Source organism: Ctenocephalides felis, unplaced genomic scaffold, assembly GCF_003426905.1.
Source record: "Ctenocephalides felis isolate EL2017-DRISC unplaced genomic scaffold, ASM342690v1 CF-g0.4_SCAFFOLD_01170, whole genome shotgun sequence".
Classification (NCBI taxonomy): domain Eukaryota; kingdom Metazoa; phylum Arthropoda; class Insecta; order Siphonaptera; family Pulicidae; genus Ctenocephalides; species Ctenocephalides felis.
The window spans coordinates 72,133,798-72,150,205 of NW_020537324.1; positions in this window are offsets into that span (position 1 = coordinate 72,133,798).

Here is a 16,408-nt window from a genome sequence, read left to right on the forward strand (position 1 = left end):
GCGCACAATTTTGTGTCGTCCAAAAAAATGTTTACATTCAGAAAATAATTGCCTTCTCCAAAAACTAATGGTTTCTTTCAATCGACACAAGCAAAATGTTTATCGATAAATGTTCAGAAACCTTTATAACGTAAACATATGCATAAAATTGCATATTTGTTTTTCGGACGATTACTATAATTTACCCTTCGGAAAGTTAATAAATATTCTGTTTAAACAATTTTTTGGTATTATTGAATTATGTGACTTTCAAGTCACTTTGGCCTATAATGTTTACACTTCTGTGCATGAAAATGTCATTTCAGGTTGAAAAGCCTAGAAAAAGTCGTAAATATTTATATAGATTGTTCTGACAACTTCATATAATTAACTCAAAATTATTTAGTGGAATTTGGGAAAATTCTGAATGTGACATGTAAGTTACGCAGACTCATAAAGGGTTATATTTTTCTTTTTTTTTATTACACATTTACTTCAACTAACACTCAGTCGAACAAAATCATTAAAAGCAGAATTTTGAAGTCGAAATCGATTTAAATTTAATTGTCGTAAAATCTCTTAATGATTTTGCATGCAGCTCGTTCGCTTTAATTTGGGACCGATACAAGAGGATGGCGTCAATTTAATTTATACATATACATATATATATATATATATATATATATATATAGGTTGTCAAATATCTCCCTTCCGCCTTTTTGTATTATAAACCAAGAGCAAAAAAGCGGAAGGGAGATATTTGACAACCTGATATATATATGTATATATATATATATATATATATATATATATATATATGTTGTATTTATGTATTTTCGTTTTAGAAAATTGTCCATTGCATGAAATGATTTGTTAAAAGAGCGTCCTTTTCCATCGAAAAGGCCGACGAAGGTCCGGCAAACCCTTATGCAATATTTGTACCCACTGTAACCCCATTAGGGATGATATTCGAGTGGCATGGGCCACGTGCTGAAAACATTTTTAGAAAAATGAAAAAGAAATGTAATTTTTAACTAATTTATTATTTATGAAAGATACTTTACCACAAGTTGGTTTCAGATTTAAACATTCTACAAGACCACTTTTGAAATATGCTTTATTCCGTGCATGTAATATTCTGCAAAACCATCTGGAGCAAATAAGCTCCAATTTAGATTAAGTATGTCACTTTCTATGCAAAAACAAAAAAGATGTATCAAAAATATCGATTTCTAATAAAATCATCATTGATTTGCAAAGTAGTGATTTTTAATTAACTCCTCCTAATAAACGAAACTAATTTATATCAAAACATTAATAAAAACATTTCAAATCACAATCGTGAAATAAAAAAAGAACATTTATGGAAAAGCCTTCCACCTTCCTTGAAACAATTATATTCATATTCGAATATTTATAATACTTTAACAAAATAAGTTAAAATTGTCTCAAAATCTAAAACTCTAAATTTTGTCTTTATAATCAACTAAGAATATATAAAGTCCATATTAAGAAACATCATAAAATATGCTAATTTTGATAGTGATTAGTCAATTTTGCAAATAAATAAACATAAGTTTACAATAGGTTTTTTGAGTTATTTTTAAAATTCAGACTCTGAAACAAATATTTTGAAAAATCGTCAGAGTAGAAGTTATACCGATGTTTATACACATTAAGAAAAATAGATCTAACTCAATTAAGAAAAATCAAAAACTTCTTTTAAAAACTAATAATATATACAACTGTAAAGAAAATTTATAAAAATTTGATATATGTCACACATATGAACTATAAATTTAAATAAGACTTTACTATAATAAATATGATTTGTATGCAGTATTTATAAACATCCTGAAGAAGTTTGTTTTTACCAAAAAATCCGATTTGATATTTTTATGTTTCTTTGACGTTTCAAAACATCCTGAATCGAATGAGACCAAAAGTAGATATGTGTGTGTATGTGAGCTGTTTTTTTACCATTTGTCGACGTTTTATCAAAAACGGCTAGACCGACTTCAAAAATTTATAAACCATTCTATTTAATTTGATAAGGACTTGCGTTTATCAGCTTTGCGCGACGATCGGCCAAGCCGTTTCTTTGTGATTAACAAAAAAGCATAAAATTTTTGTTACACGTCTTAGCCACAAATTCTGAATCAATTTTAAAAATTCAAAAACCGTTCGGAAGGTATCATTATGGAAATCGTGCTGATTATTTGTTCTGGCACAATTTCTTGTAATTAACAGTTAAAAAAATTTTATTCGACGATTTTCATTTTACATTTTTGACGGCAGATACCATGGCCTTGTAAAACATACTAAAATATTACAGCTCTACGGCAAGTAGTTTAATTTTAAAAGTTCATCAAAGTTTGAGAAAATGCGTAGTTTTTTTGACGTGTGTTAAAATAAAATTCGACGATTTACTTGGAATAACGATAGAGTACTTGGTCTTAATGAACGTGCTAAACGATTAAAGTCTTACAAAAAAACTGGCTCAATTATAAAAATTATTGATTTTAGAAAATTTGCTTTTAAAAATATTCCGACTGGGTTGACGTGTTCGATTTTTAATAATGTGTAATAAATCTACTTCGAATACTTTTAACTACTCATAAATTAATTTATCTATCATGGATTAAGTCGATTAATTACACATATCGGGAACTTCATGGAACTTGCCTTAAGGCAAAATGTCACTTTCAACTAGTTCAATTGTTTTTCACCCCTGTCGCCGCTCTTTAATCTACATTTTCCGATGAGTACCACCGAAGCATTTACCTAGTTTGCTTTTTATTCGTTTTTTCAACGTTTATTCCGAGTTTTATCGATAATGGCCTATCGGCGCATTTTACAAAACGATTTCATTGAGATTTCCAATAGAAAAACCGTTTTCAAGCAAATAGGCGCCGATGAAGGCGAAGGACAAACATCCTGAATGCAAATAGAGAGATCCGGCCGGTGGAAATAAAATATAATAAACACTTTGATTGGAAAAATATTTGGATTTATTGAGGATGGATAAACAAATTGTTATTTGGCAAGAGGATCGTGGAAAGTATGAAAAAATATTTTTTTATTAACTTCCTGAAGGAGAAGTTTACGTTTTAATCAAAAAATCCGATTCGCTGATTTTATGTTTTCTCGACGTTTCAAGCCATTCTGAATCGAATGAGACCAAATTTGGAAAAAGTATGTGTGTGTGTTTGTGTGTAAACAGATTTTTTGCCGTAAATCGACGTTTTCTTAGAATTTAAAAGCCATTCGATGTATCTCAATGTGGACTAGCGTTTTTCAGTTTTGTTCGATGATCTGCCAAGCCGTTTCTTTGTAATTTGGAAAAAAGTGTTAAACTTTTACATTTAAGCTTATACTACCGAATCGATTTTAAAAAAATCAAAAACTATTCGAAAGATATTAGTTGGGAATGATACTGATTAGTTTTAGGTGAAAATCTACAGAGCCGTTTTTTTGCAATTAAATGTTGAAAAAAAATTTAAGCCGATTTTTATCTTCCCGTAGGGTAGTTATAGTAATGGGCCGAAAATCGAAAATGAAAATTTGTGCATTTCTCGACGTTTTGAAGGTTTCTGAACATTTTGGCATACCTCAGAAAAAATGGATGTGTGTGTGTGTGTTTTGTATGTCCGCATTTTTTCGTCCACGTTTTCGGGCGCACGGATCAACAGATTTGAATGGTTCAAAAAACATTCGATTCCTATTAATAGGGTGATATTCTGATTCGTTTCTGGCAAAGACAGGTTCCAGCCGTTCCGGAGATACGGAGCAAAAAGTGCAGAAGATAGATATCGAGTTTTCAAGAAATCGGAGCATCGAATTTGAATAATCCAAAAAACATTCAATTCGTAATGACGGGGAGAAGTGGTGATTAATTTTTGGCAAAGGCAGGTCCAGCGATTACGGAGATACAGAGCTAAATGAGCAAAAAATGGCAGTTTTTGAGAGAACCAAGCGTCCGATTTGAATGGTCTATAAAACTTCATGCTTGTATTGACAAAACAATTGCTTTTGAGAATAAAAAAATTTTTTTTTTTATTTTTCATAAAATATTTTTATAATTTTGGATTAAAAATTCAAAAAATTATCTAGGCTAAGCACAGTCTAAGCGCCACTCTGGTACAAATATTTACCCAAGTGCGTTTAGACTGTTTATGTACTGGAGCACTTTTCCAATTTTGTGGGAAACTATTGAAAAATGTGAAAATGCCGCCAAGCTAAGCACAGTATAAGTGAAAATGCCGCACGGAATTATTTGCAAATGCGTTTAGACTGTGACTATATGGGAGCACTTTTTCAACTATTTTTTTTTTGAAATTGAATTCGAAATGAAATGACGATTGTTAATGTTCTTTCTGGAGATAAATTGTTTTATTATTTACATTTAATTTGCTCCCTTAGATATAACATGATAGCAAAAATAATGAAAGTTACAGTATTTGTAATAATATATTTGAAAACGTTTAAAATTTTTCCAATATTTCATTACGGCACGGGAAGTTCCAGCAATTTGCCTTGAGGCACGATGCCATACACCACTAGTTATGGAACTTTTTTTGGCGATATATATTATGGTCTTATATAACTTACTGAATTCTTACGTCCTTACGACAAGTAGTTTAATTTTAAAAATTCATCAAAGTTTGAGAAAATGAGTAGTTTTGTTGACGTTTGTTAAAATTAAAATTAGATGATTTACTTGCTATAACGATAGATTACTTGGTCTTAATGAACATACTAAACCATTAAAGTCATACGGAAACTAGTTCAATTATAAAAACTGTTGACTTTTGAAATTTTGCTTTCAGAAAATACTCCGAGTTTAACTTGTTCGTTCGTTTTGAATGATGTGTAATAAATCCACTCGGAATACTTTTAATCATTCATAAATTAATTTATATTTTATTGATTAAGTAGTTTATTTACACATATCGGGAAGTTCATGTAACTTGCCTCAAGGCTAAATACTAATATCAACTAGTTCATTACAATTCATAACGTATCTAGTCAAATAAATCTAAATTTATATTTTAATTATTTCCTCATCGAGAATTTGTCCATTGTATCTCTGAAAATGTATTTCAAATTAGGCCCCCTGTGTCTAATTTCACGCGTTTCCGTCTTTTTCCCTTTGGAATGCGTTTGTTATATTATCAAAGACAAAAATGCTTTATTAAACACTCGAATGAAAAATACTTGACGGCGATATAACGAGATTTCTAATATAAAAAAACGTGTTTCGTTGTTGACAAAAGCAAGTGACATCAAATTAGAATAAATGTATTTGAAACGAACATGGAAACAGAGAAAGATATTTATATAATCAATAAAAAATTATCAGAGTTTATTTATTGAAGTGTTTTCATACGTTTCCACATATCATTTTATATGATTACTAATGAAAAAGCGAGAGACAGAATAAAAAAGTAACTAGTGGGGTGTATGGCATCGTGCCTTAAGGCAAATTGCTGGAACTTCCCGTACCGCAATGAAATGTTCGAGGAATACAGAATGTTTTCAAATAGATTATTATAAATATTATAACATTGTCTAATATTTATAAGAATTATATAAACTGAATTGCAAAGTCAAAATTATTTGTTCAAAGTATATTAGAACTTTAGTCAGAATTAAAAATAAAATACGAATTATTTTTGATTTACAAAAAAAACTAAAAAAAAAAAAGAATATACAATTTTTTTTTCAAAATTGATTATTTTGTTAAAAAAAGCTGAAAGTTCTTTGAATCATTTAAATTGGACGCTTAGTTCTCTCAAAAACTGCCATTTCTTGCACATTTAGCTCTGTATCTTCGAAATGGCTGGGCCTGCCATTGCGAAAAACTAATAATCACTTCTCCCAATCATTACTAATTGAATGTTTTTTAGATCATTCAAATCGGATGCTCCGTTCACTCAAAAACCTGATTTCTATTTTTTGCACTCTTTGCTCCGTATCCTCGAAACGGCTGGACCTGCCTTTGCCAAAACTAATCAGCTTTCTCCCTATCGATAGGAATCGAATGTTTTTTGAACCATTCAAATCGGTTGGTCCGTGCGCCCGAAAACGTGACTGGAAATTTGTATCCATACATACATACACACACACACACACACATCCATTTTTTCTGAGGTATGCCAAAATGTTCAGAAACCTTCAAAACGTCGAGAAATGTAAAAATTTTCAATTTCGATTTTCGGCCTATTACAATAACTTACCCTACGGGAAGTTAATCATATAGATCAAACATCCAACATATTATACAAAATTGATTGTAAAGACTGCGATGCAATTAATGTAGGTTTGGATGGAAAAAAATGCCTGAAACTTTTTGAAGTAGAACTTCTTTAGGCGCGACTAGGGTGTAAATCCGTACAAATGCAACGGAAGTGCGTTACGGCAGATAAGATAAGAATCGAGTGCCAATTATTCGTCATTCGCTCTCGATGATATCATTTCTATACGGGTCGATTGTGATTAGTCGTCGTGAATGTGAATAGAGATCTGTCGTTGTATGCGTACCGGCATCAACGTTGTATACGTACCGATATCAACAAGAAAATCGGCATAGATAAATAAATATTTTAAAGTTACATAGTAGTACAAATCTTGATTTAATGAAAAATGCTTGAATCAGAAGAATATTTTGCCCTGTTCTTTGAAAATAATAAAACAAATGCCGTGTTCTAAACGTAAGTTTTCTTGATCAGAAAGTATTTCTATATAATTCGTAGTTTCTATAAATCTTTGAAGTTATTAAAATGGAAAATATTTTTTAGGCAAGACAAGTATTACAGCTGTTCAAAGAATGAGATTGTATCGCCAGCGAAAAAGTAAAAAAAATACAAGCAGTCAATAAATGTATGCTAATTTTAATTACACAAAGTTCTTCAAATACAAATCAAACATGATGAGTGAAGTTGCAAAAACAATTTTTGTTTAAGCGTTGTTTAACATAATCCACTTTATGGAATTTATTAATCAGCAATTACTTCATTTGTCTAATGTAGGTTCATTTCTAAATGCTAATTACAATGACAAACCGATCATGTCATATTTATAGTATGACTTTAATTACATTATTGTTTTCAAATATTATACATATTTTCAATGCTATTATAAATATATAATTTATACTTTATCATTATATAAATGTGTATATTGGTTGACACAAATAAATTTGTGCATCGCGAGTGTTACCATATTACTAATAAACATTATTCAAAATTGTTATATGATGTATTTATTTTTACTTAAATGCAATCTTGTACAGTAGCAAATACGTTTTACTTCAATCGCGTGTGAACCTTACGAGCACTCTTTTTTAAGGTTGTACCTATATACTGCACCTTTATAATTATTTACAACATTCAATTAATTCATTAAATAACGTTTCATACCAAAAACCACTCCTGAGAACCTTCCAATAAATTGTGGTTCACCTTAATGATGTTTCGCAAAAAAGTAAACACGAAAGTAACGAAATTGTTTCTGAGGGAAACGCTTTTTGCCGGCGATAAATTACATTTACTTCGGATCTTGTTGAAGTCATGACAGTACATTTCGTTTTTATTTCGAAATTAGGAACTTGATAAATTATATTTCATGTTGAAAAATACTAGGTATTAGTTAAATGAGATTTAAAATTTTATGCAATATTTTTACATTGGGAATAAAATTGCATTTTTTTTATTTTTTTATTTATTTTACATGGCTGTGGATCTTGCGATCATCACGCCAGTTATAATTTCACAATGAAATTGCAATTGCATTAATAATAATGGAATATAAATTACAATTTGGAACGATATGCTTATGAATAATTCTGAGAATTGACAATTGAAATTGATAGCAATTTCTATTTGCATATAAATAAATATTTAATGAGGTAGTTCTGTACAAAAACGTATACACTTGTTAAATAAATTGTTTGTTTTTTTTTCATAAAATACTCAGTGTTTGAAAAAAGAAAAAGCGCGTATGGTTCACACGCGATTGAAGTAAAACTTATTTGCTACTATACAAAGTAGCAATTTAAAGTTAAGTACAAATATATACATCATATAACAATTTTGAATAATGTTCATTAGTAATATGGTAACACTCGTGATGCACACATTTATTAGTGTCAACCATTATACACATTTATATAATGATAAATTATACATTATATATTTATAATAGCATTAAAAGTATGTATAATATTTAAAAACAATAATGTAATTAAAGTCATACTTCAAATATGACACGATCGGTTTGTCATTGTAATTAACATTTAGAATTGAATCTACATTAGAGAAATGAAGTGATTGCTGATTAAAAAATTATATTATATTCGATCACACAGTGGATTATGTTAAACAACGCCTAAACAAATATTGTTTTCACAACTTCACTCATCATGTAATAATTGTGTTTGAAGAACTTCATGTAATTAAAACTAACATACATTCATTGACTGCTTGTCTTTTTTTACTTTTTCGCTAGCGATACAATCTCATTCTTTGAACAGCTGTAATATCTGTCTTGCCTAAAAAATATTTTCCATTTTAATAATAACAACTTCAAGGATTTCTAGAAACTACGAAATAATTTTTAATCAATAAACTTACGTTTAGTACACGGCACAAATGTTTAATTTGTTTTATTATTTTTAAGGAACATAGTAAAATATTTTTTTGATCCGGGCATTTTTCATTAATTCAAGATTTGTACTACAATGTAACTTTAAAATGTTTATTTATATATGCCGATTTCCTTGTTGATATCGGTACGCCTACAACGTTGATGCCGGTACGCATACAACGACAGATCTCTATTCACATACGCGACGACTAATCACAATCGACCCGAAAAGAAAGGATATAATCGAGAGCGAATGACGTGCAGTTCAGGCGTAACGCTATTTCCGTTGCATTTGTACGGATTTACACCTTAGTCGCGCCTAGAAAAGTTTTACTTAAAAAAAATAAAGCGCAAATTGATTTCAAATATTATTTAGGAAACCACATTTTTACTACTTCAGATTTGTTATTCACTATAAATGTGTGAATTCCAAAATTCAAGTTCACATTATATATTACAAGGGTGGTTTTACATGTATAATCCTTTTCAGACATTTTCCATCGAGATTTCGAATTTCTGTTTTCGACTATTTGGAATAATTATACGAAAGCGAATTAGAGTAGAATTAATTCGGAAACCATTGTTGTTCATAGACTTCATTTTAATAAATTAATTCAGCGAATATATGGAATCACCTATCGTATGTTTTGGCAAAAGATTAGTAGGGGATTATTTGTGGTTTGTGATATGATATTATGATTTTGGGTTTTGGGGATAATGGATCTAAATAAATATTTAGCAATAGCTTACAATAACATTATTAAAATTTGATTTGATGAAATGCTCCTAAATAGATGAGATAGATTTTTTCTGGTTTTTGTCATGAATTATGTCACCCTGTAGTCTTTTCTGGTACACCCAGTATGTGAGACTTTTACACATGGATTTAAATATATGTCTCGTCTGCCGAGAAGTCTATTTAGAGCAATTAACAAAGTCTTATAATCTTATGTTTGCGCTAAATTTTGCTCCAAAGCAAAATCCCATGTATGGAATTTCAGTCATTTAATTTATCAGCTCAAATGAGAAGAACATGAACAAATACATACATCAAAGGAAGGATTAACTTACTTATATTCATTATACATAATATTACAAAAATTTAAACTTTTTACCGCTACTGATTTTGTTTGTCGTGGATTAAAACTATCCCAAGAGATTTCTATTTTGCTCGCATTTTTTTAATTGATAACGTCTCGTATAATACCTAACGTTCATTTTATTAAAACTTTCTATAATTCAGAGTTTATAATTAAACTTCTCTTGAAAGGTAATTAGAATTAAAATCTTTATGGCAAACCTTAGCTGCAATATAAAAGTAGATGATGTACACTTTGCACAAATGATATAAAATTAAAAGCGGTGTTAATTATGAATTTTAAATCATATTTCAGAATTTCATTTTGTGAAGTAAGATGCTTTGTGCATTTTTATAAATAGAAGATTGATAGCGACTTTGAGAATCCAGAAAAAATATGTAATGGCTATGATTTCAACCATTATAGTTAGTTTGTAATTGTTTTGCTTTCGTTCTTTGAATCATTCAAATCGGACCATTGGTTCTCTCAAAAACTGAATTACCATTTTTGGCACTCTTTGCTCCGTATCTCCGAAACGGCCGGACTTGGCATTGCCAAAAACTAATCAGCACATCAATAGGAATCAAATGTTTTTCGAATCATTTAATTCAGTTGATCCGTGTTTTCGAAATCGTCGACAAAAATTGGTATCCGCACACAAACACACACATCAATTTTTTTGTAAGTTATGCCAAAAATGTTCAGAAACCTTTGAAACGTAAAAATATATAAAAAAATGTCATTTTCGTTTTTTTGTGATTACTATAACTTACCCTACAGGAAGTTTAAAATTAAGACAGTTCGAAAAATATTATATCCACACACAATCACACAAATACACATAGTAATCGTTTCCTCTAAGTTAGTCCAAAATGACTAATATCTGATATGCAAAGTATTTGAAAAAAAAGTTCTACACCCCGCTACGGCCACTAAATATTTTTTAAATCCTTATCTATTGACAAATGTAATGGCAAGGCCATATTACGCTCCAACTTCCATACATTATGCTACTGAATCAAACTGAATACTGTCAAAATGTCGTGTGTTTGCTGTGCATTCAGGTGTTTTACACATAAACTGCAATGTCACTCGTATGTTATGAAGCTGGGTCAGAAACACCCTGTTATCTAAGATCGTTTTTTTGACATTTGTGCGGTTTCTAGGTTGGGATTTCTGTCTGATAACATGAGAAATACGCCTGGCTGCACAGAAACCACATGGCTTTTGTCACTATTTAGTATGGAAAGTTCTTCATAACATAGCTTTGCCATATCATTAGTCTGTTATGCGGCAGAATCGGTACCATAGTTTTTTTAAAAGCCATTATTTCCATTTTTATAGAACTTCTTTTCCCTTAAAAAGTGTAAAAGTTGTCTCTTATGTAGCAGACGTTTCTAATAATAGTTTACGCCTCGTCGAATCAAATTCAACTATATTCTAAGACAAGTGTCTATTAAAAACAAATAGTCTTTGTTGGGGCGTCGTAATTTGTTTATCGACCGACCGATTATTCTACTAAGAAATTCTCGACCGAAGTAATCTGTCAGAATTAATAAAGTTACTCTTCATATTGGTCGTGGGAGGAAAGTGACAACATAGTTGATGGAAAACTGTGGAAAATTTTAATTTCCATTCAATCGGGGGAATTTATAATTGTTTGTGCTGGCGGTATGCAAAATAGTTGATTTTCCATAACGCGCCAATAAAGCTGCCGAGGGACTGATGGAAATTTTCTTGCGACCAGAATTTTGTATGGAAATTATAGTAAATGATAAAATAGCAAAAGATAAAAATTAATCAGCTATATAATTTATATATATATATATATATATATATGTATATATAAATAAGTTTTTGATTTTTTTTTTTGGTCGACGTTGAGGCATATTCTTGAAATGTGTATTTGCAGCCAAATCGACGCAGTATGTGTGTCATCATTCAGCAATTTTTTTCTAAAAGAGTTTATTGCTAAGTTTGAAAAATTAAATGAAAGAAGAAACAAATGAAAACTAACTCGATACCACACCAGGAAAAAGGTTTTTTCCAAAATGATGACACACATACCGTGTCAAAACGTACTAAATAAATAGATCAACATTTGTTGCTTTTTTACTTCGACGATTTGGCTGCAAATAAATATTTCTAGAATATATATATATATATATATATATATATATATACTAGCTAGCCCGGCAAACATTATTTAGCCATATTATTTACTTATGTGATAAATAAGTAAAAGAGGCATCTAACACGAGTTGTTTGGTTTACCCACTACAACGCATCCCTCATATAATTTCTTCCTAATTATAAGACATATAATTTTTTTTAAACTAGTTGTATATTTAGATTATAATTCTTTTGCTTTTTCTGCAAGCCATTATGAAAAATATTTATTTTATGTAACAATCTGGCATATCAGATTATGCTAGAATCGATCGATAATTTGACCAATATGTAGAGTGCGCCATTTTTATGTGGCCAATGAAAATATGAAATAACTTTAACAATTTTTAACGAATTTTAATGAACTTTTTTCATTATCAAATTTAAAGCCTTACATTTTTTTGCAGCTAGGTTCGAAAAACAAAGTCGATTTCAGCAGAAAAATATGAGCTTTTCAATGAGCTCAGGAAAGTCCTGATCAAAATTCAATGAAAGATGTTCACAAAAAAGACATCATTGTCCTACTTATGAAAATTAATTCCAATTCATTTGATGGAGTCAATTATAATAAATAATCAATTTTTTACATATATGCTAGATTACCTTAAAATTACTTTTTTACAATGACGTTGTAAAAGTCATATAATGTATCATGCCATAATAAAGTTTATGTTTTTTTTTTCAAGAACAAGATTAAAACAAAACTTCTGAGCTCAGTTTGAAGTTTCTAATTTAATTTCAAAATCTTTATAGAATATTTACATTTTTTTAACTTAATAAGTTTTCTTACGTTTGCTTAAATAATTTTCTCTTCTTTCACAACTCATGTGAATTAGTAACTGATATTTCAATTTTAATTAATAAAAAAATTGTTTAATTGTTTAATCAATCACTTTACATCAAAATCGAGTCGAAAACAGTAAATTGTTTCAAAACTGAATAAAAAGCAAAGTTGAAATTGAAGTAATTTTATAATACAATCTACAAGAGTGAAAAAATACTTCTATAAAATATATACAATGGTTTAATTATAAATTATGAACAAAAAAATTAAGAAATAGTGAAGTGTACCTAAAACGATGAATAATAGTGAATGTAATTGTTCATAGAATTTATTTTCTATCCTTTATGCAATTCATTTAATTTATAAGTAAAATTATAAATATTAATTTACTAAATATAGCATTTGTTGTTTCAGATCCACCCGAAGGCAAACCTAGGCTGTCGACTGAAAAAATCCAGTGATTTTCTATTTTATTTAGTAAGACTTACTTCAAATTGCTTCAAAAGTATGAATTTTGTTGAATATACGTAACGTAATATAACTTATTAATTATTTTCCAAAAAAAATGGGAATTTCAACTCAGTGACTTCAAAGAAACGGTTCTAAATGGTTTCGTGTAAATATAATAATGAAGGATATTATAAAATTGTGATTAAATAGTGATTGTGATTAAAGGCCTTTTTTAAAAGACCTCAATATGGCTACACAACCTTTTCAAAGACGAGATTGGAAGCAAAGACTTAGTCTTCGGGGATCGAGAAGAAATCCAGCAGCCGAGGTAAGATGATAAATTATTAATAATTATATATACGATATAATTATATATCTGAAAGTTTTAGCTCTTAATATTAACGTTTAGATAGAGCGCAATTCAATCAAAGATTTGTATAGAGATAGCATGGAAATAATTTTGAAAATTTAAAAAAAATGTTTTAGGTATAACTTAGTTGAATGAATGAGTTTTATTCATTTATTTGTTTGCTAAATTACATCTAAAAAACTTTCTTAAAATTTTTGAAAATTTTTCCATGCTATTTCCATACAAAACTTTGATTGAATTGCGCTTTATCTAAACGTTAATATTAAGAGCTAAAACTTTTAGAGAATTGTTTTTTATCTGTTTGGAACCATTTGAGCCCCTGGGAACAAGGAAATTCAAAAATCACCATTTTAAGGACCACCCTAATATATATATATATATATATATATATATATATATATAAATAAATACTTAGGATGGTGTCAAGTTGGCAGATCAACGTACTCTCCTTGACAAATTATTGGTTTTAATTTTCTTTGATCTGTGATTTTTATTTGATGTAAGGTATTTGAAGATTTAAATACATCTAAAGATTTTTAATGGTTTAAAATACAAAAAAATGTTGGAAAATCGTGTCCAGGACATTACACATTCCAAAGATTGTTTTCTCATAATTTTATTAGTAAAATTATTTTCAAGACTAAGTTATGAAACTTTAATTCATCTTTAAATTTTATTAAAGTAATATGAAAATTGACGTGAAAATATGCATTTAAGTTCCTCAATTTTATAAACCTCATTTTTAGTGTCTGGTAAAGTTCAAAAACTTTCGGTCTTATGCTGTTTTGACTAAATTTCAAAATTCATTTCCTTTTGCGACTTAATTGATCTATTTGTTAATGCATATGTTTTATTTCTGGATAATTTTATGATGTTTTTCCTTTGGTATTTATAAATGCGAGAAGATTATCTCAATCCATAAAACACTCCTATTTTAGTCATATTGATATTTTTATGAGAGTACCTACATCATAATATTTGATAACGCGTGAAAATATTTATATTTTTACTAGAAGCATAAAAGTCGTAATTGTTCACGTTATCTGTTTCGGCATATTTATAACAATATAGAGGATACCAGAGTAAATAGAAATATTTTTCAGGAATCAGTATTTTTATTCATAAGTTGTCCTTATTTTACTATTTAAACTGATATTCAACTAGTAATCTGATATATTTTTCTTAATTCTAAATGAACCAAATTATGTTAGTTCTCCAAAAGTTCACATATTTTTTAAAAATATTCTAGATATTTTGAAAATATTGTATATGATCTCAACATGTTGTAAATGATCTCAAAATGTTGTAGATATTCTTAAAATGTTCTAGATATTTTGAAAATATTCTAGGTAGCCTAAAAATGTTCTAGATAGTCTAAAAATGTTCTGCATGGGCTGAAAATGTTCTAGGTGGTCTGGAAATATTGTGAAAATTTTCTATATAGAGTGAGAATGTTCTAAGTGGCCTGAAAATGATCTAGTTGGTCTGAAAATTTTGTAGATTTTCTGAAAATGTTCTTGATATTCTGACATTGTTTTACATAATCTGAAAATATTTCAGTTAGCCTGAAATTGTTTCAGTTAGTGTGAAATTGTTTCAGTTATTCTGAAAACGTTTTAGATAGCTTTCATTTTTTTAAATAGTCTAAAAATATTCTAGATAGCCTGAAATTGTTCTAGATAGCCCGAAAATGTTCTAGATAGTCTGAAAATATTTTAGATAGTCTGAAAATATTCTAGATTGCCTGAAAATCTTTTAGATAGTCTTATATTTTTTTGTCAATTGTCTGGAAATATTCTAAAGCCCGCTTTTGTTCTAGATAGCCTGAAAATGTTCCAATTAGCCTGAAATAATTTAGATAATCATAATTTTTTTTAAATAGTATTAAAATGTTCTAATTAGCCTGCATTTGTTCTACGTAGCCTGAAAAATTTCTAGATAGTCTTATTTTTTTAAGTAGCCTAAAAATGTTCTAAAAAACCCGATCTTGTTCCGGATAGCCTGGAAATGTTCTACTTAGCCTGAAAATTTCTACTTAGCCTGAAAACGTACTAGATAGCCTTAATTTTTTTAAATAGCCTAAAAATCTTCTAAATGGCCTAAAATTGTTCAAGATAGCCTGAAAATGTTCCAATCAGCCTGAAAATGTTCTAATTAGCCTGAAAATGTTCCTGTTTTCCTAAACATGTTTAAGATAGCCTTTATTTTTTTAAACAGTCTAAAAATGTTATATATAGCCTGAAATTCTTCAAGATAGCCTGAAAATGTTCCAATTAGCCTTAAAATGTTCCACTTTGCCTGAAAACGTACTAGATTGCTTTATTTTTTTTAAATAGCCAAAAAATCTTCTAAATAGCGTAAAATTGTTCTAGATAGACTGAACATGTTTTAGATAGCCTGAAAATATTTCAGTTAGCCTGAAAATAATCCAGTTAGCCTGAAAATGTTCTGGATACTCTTATTTTTTCAAATAGTCTGATAATGTCTAAATGGCCTGAAATTCTTCTAGATAGCCTGAAAATGTTTCAATTAGACTGAAAATGTTTCAATTAGACTGAAAATGTTCCAATTAGAGCCTGACATAATCTTGAAATATTCTAGATAGCCCAATTTTTTTATTATTAATTAATTAATTTTAAATAGGCTGAATATGCTATTGATTGCCAAAAAATATTCTAATTAGTCTGAAAACTTTTTAAATAGTCTGAAAATGTTGCAAATTGTCTAAATGTTGCAAATATTTTGAAATATTGCAAATCTTCTGCAAATTATCTGAAAACTCTGCAATTAATAAAATGTTAAATATCATTTACGTTATATATTTTCATTTCATTTTGTAAAAAACCATTATTATCCTTTTATTTTTTAAATCTATTCTCAATTGTTTCTAATAATTTTCCTTGCATTTTCCCTACATATCAATGAGTGTAT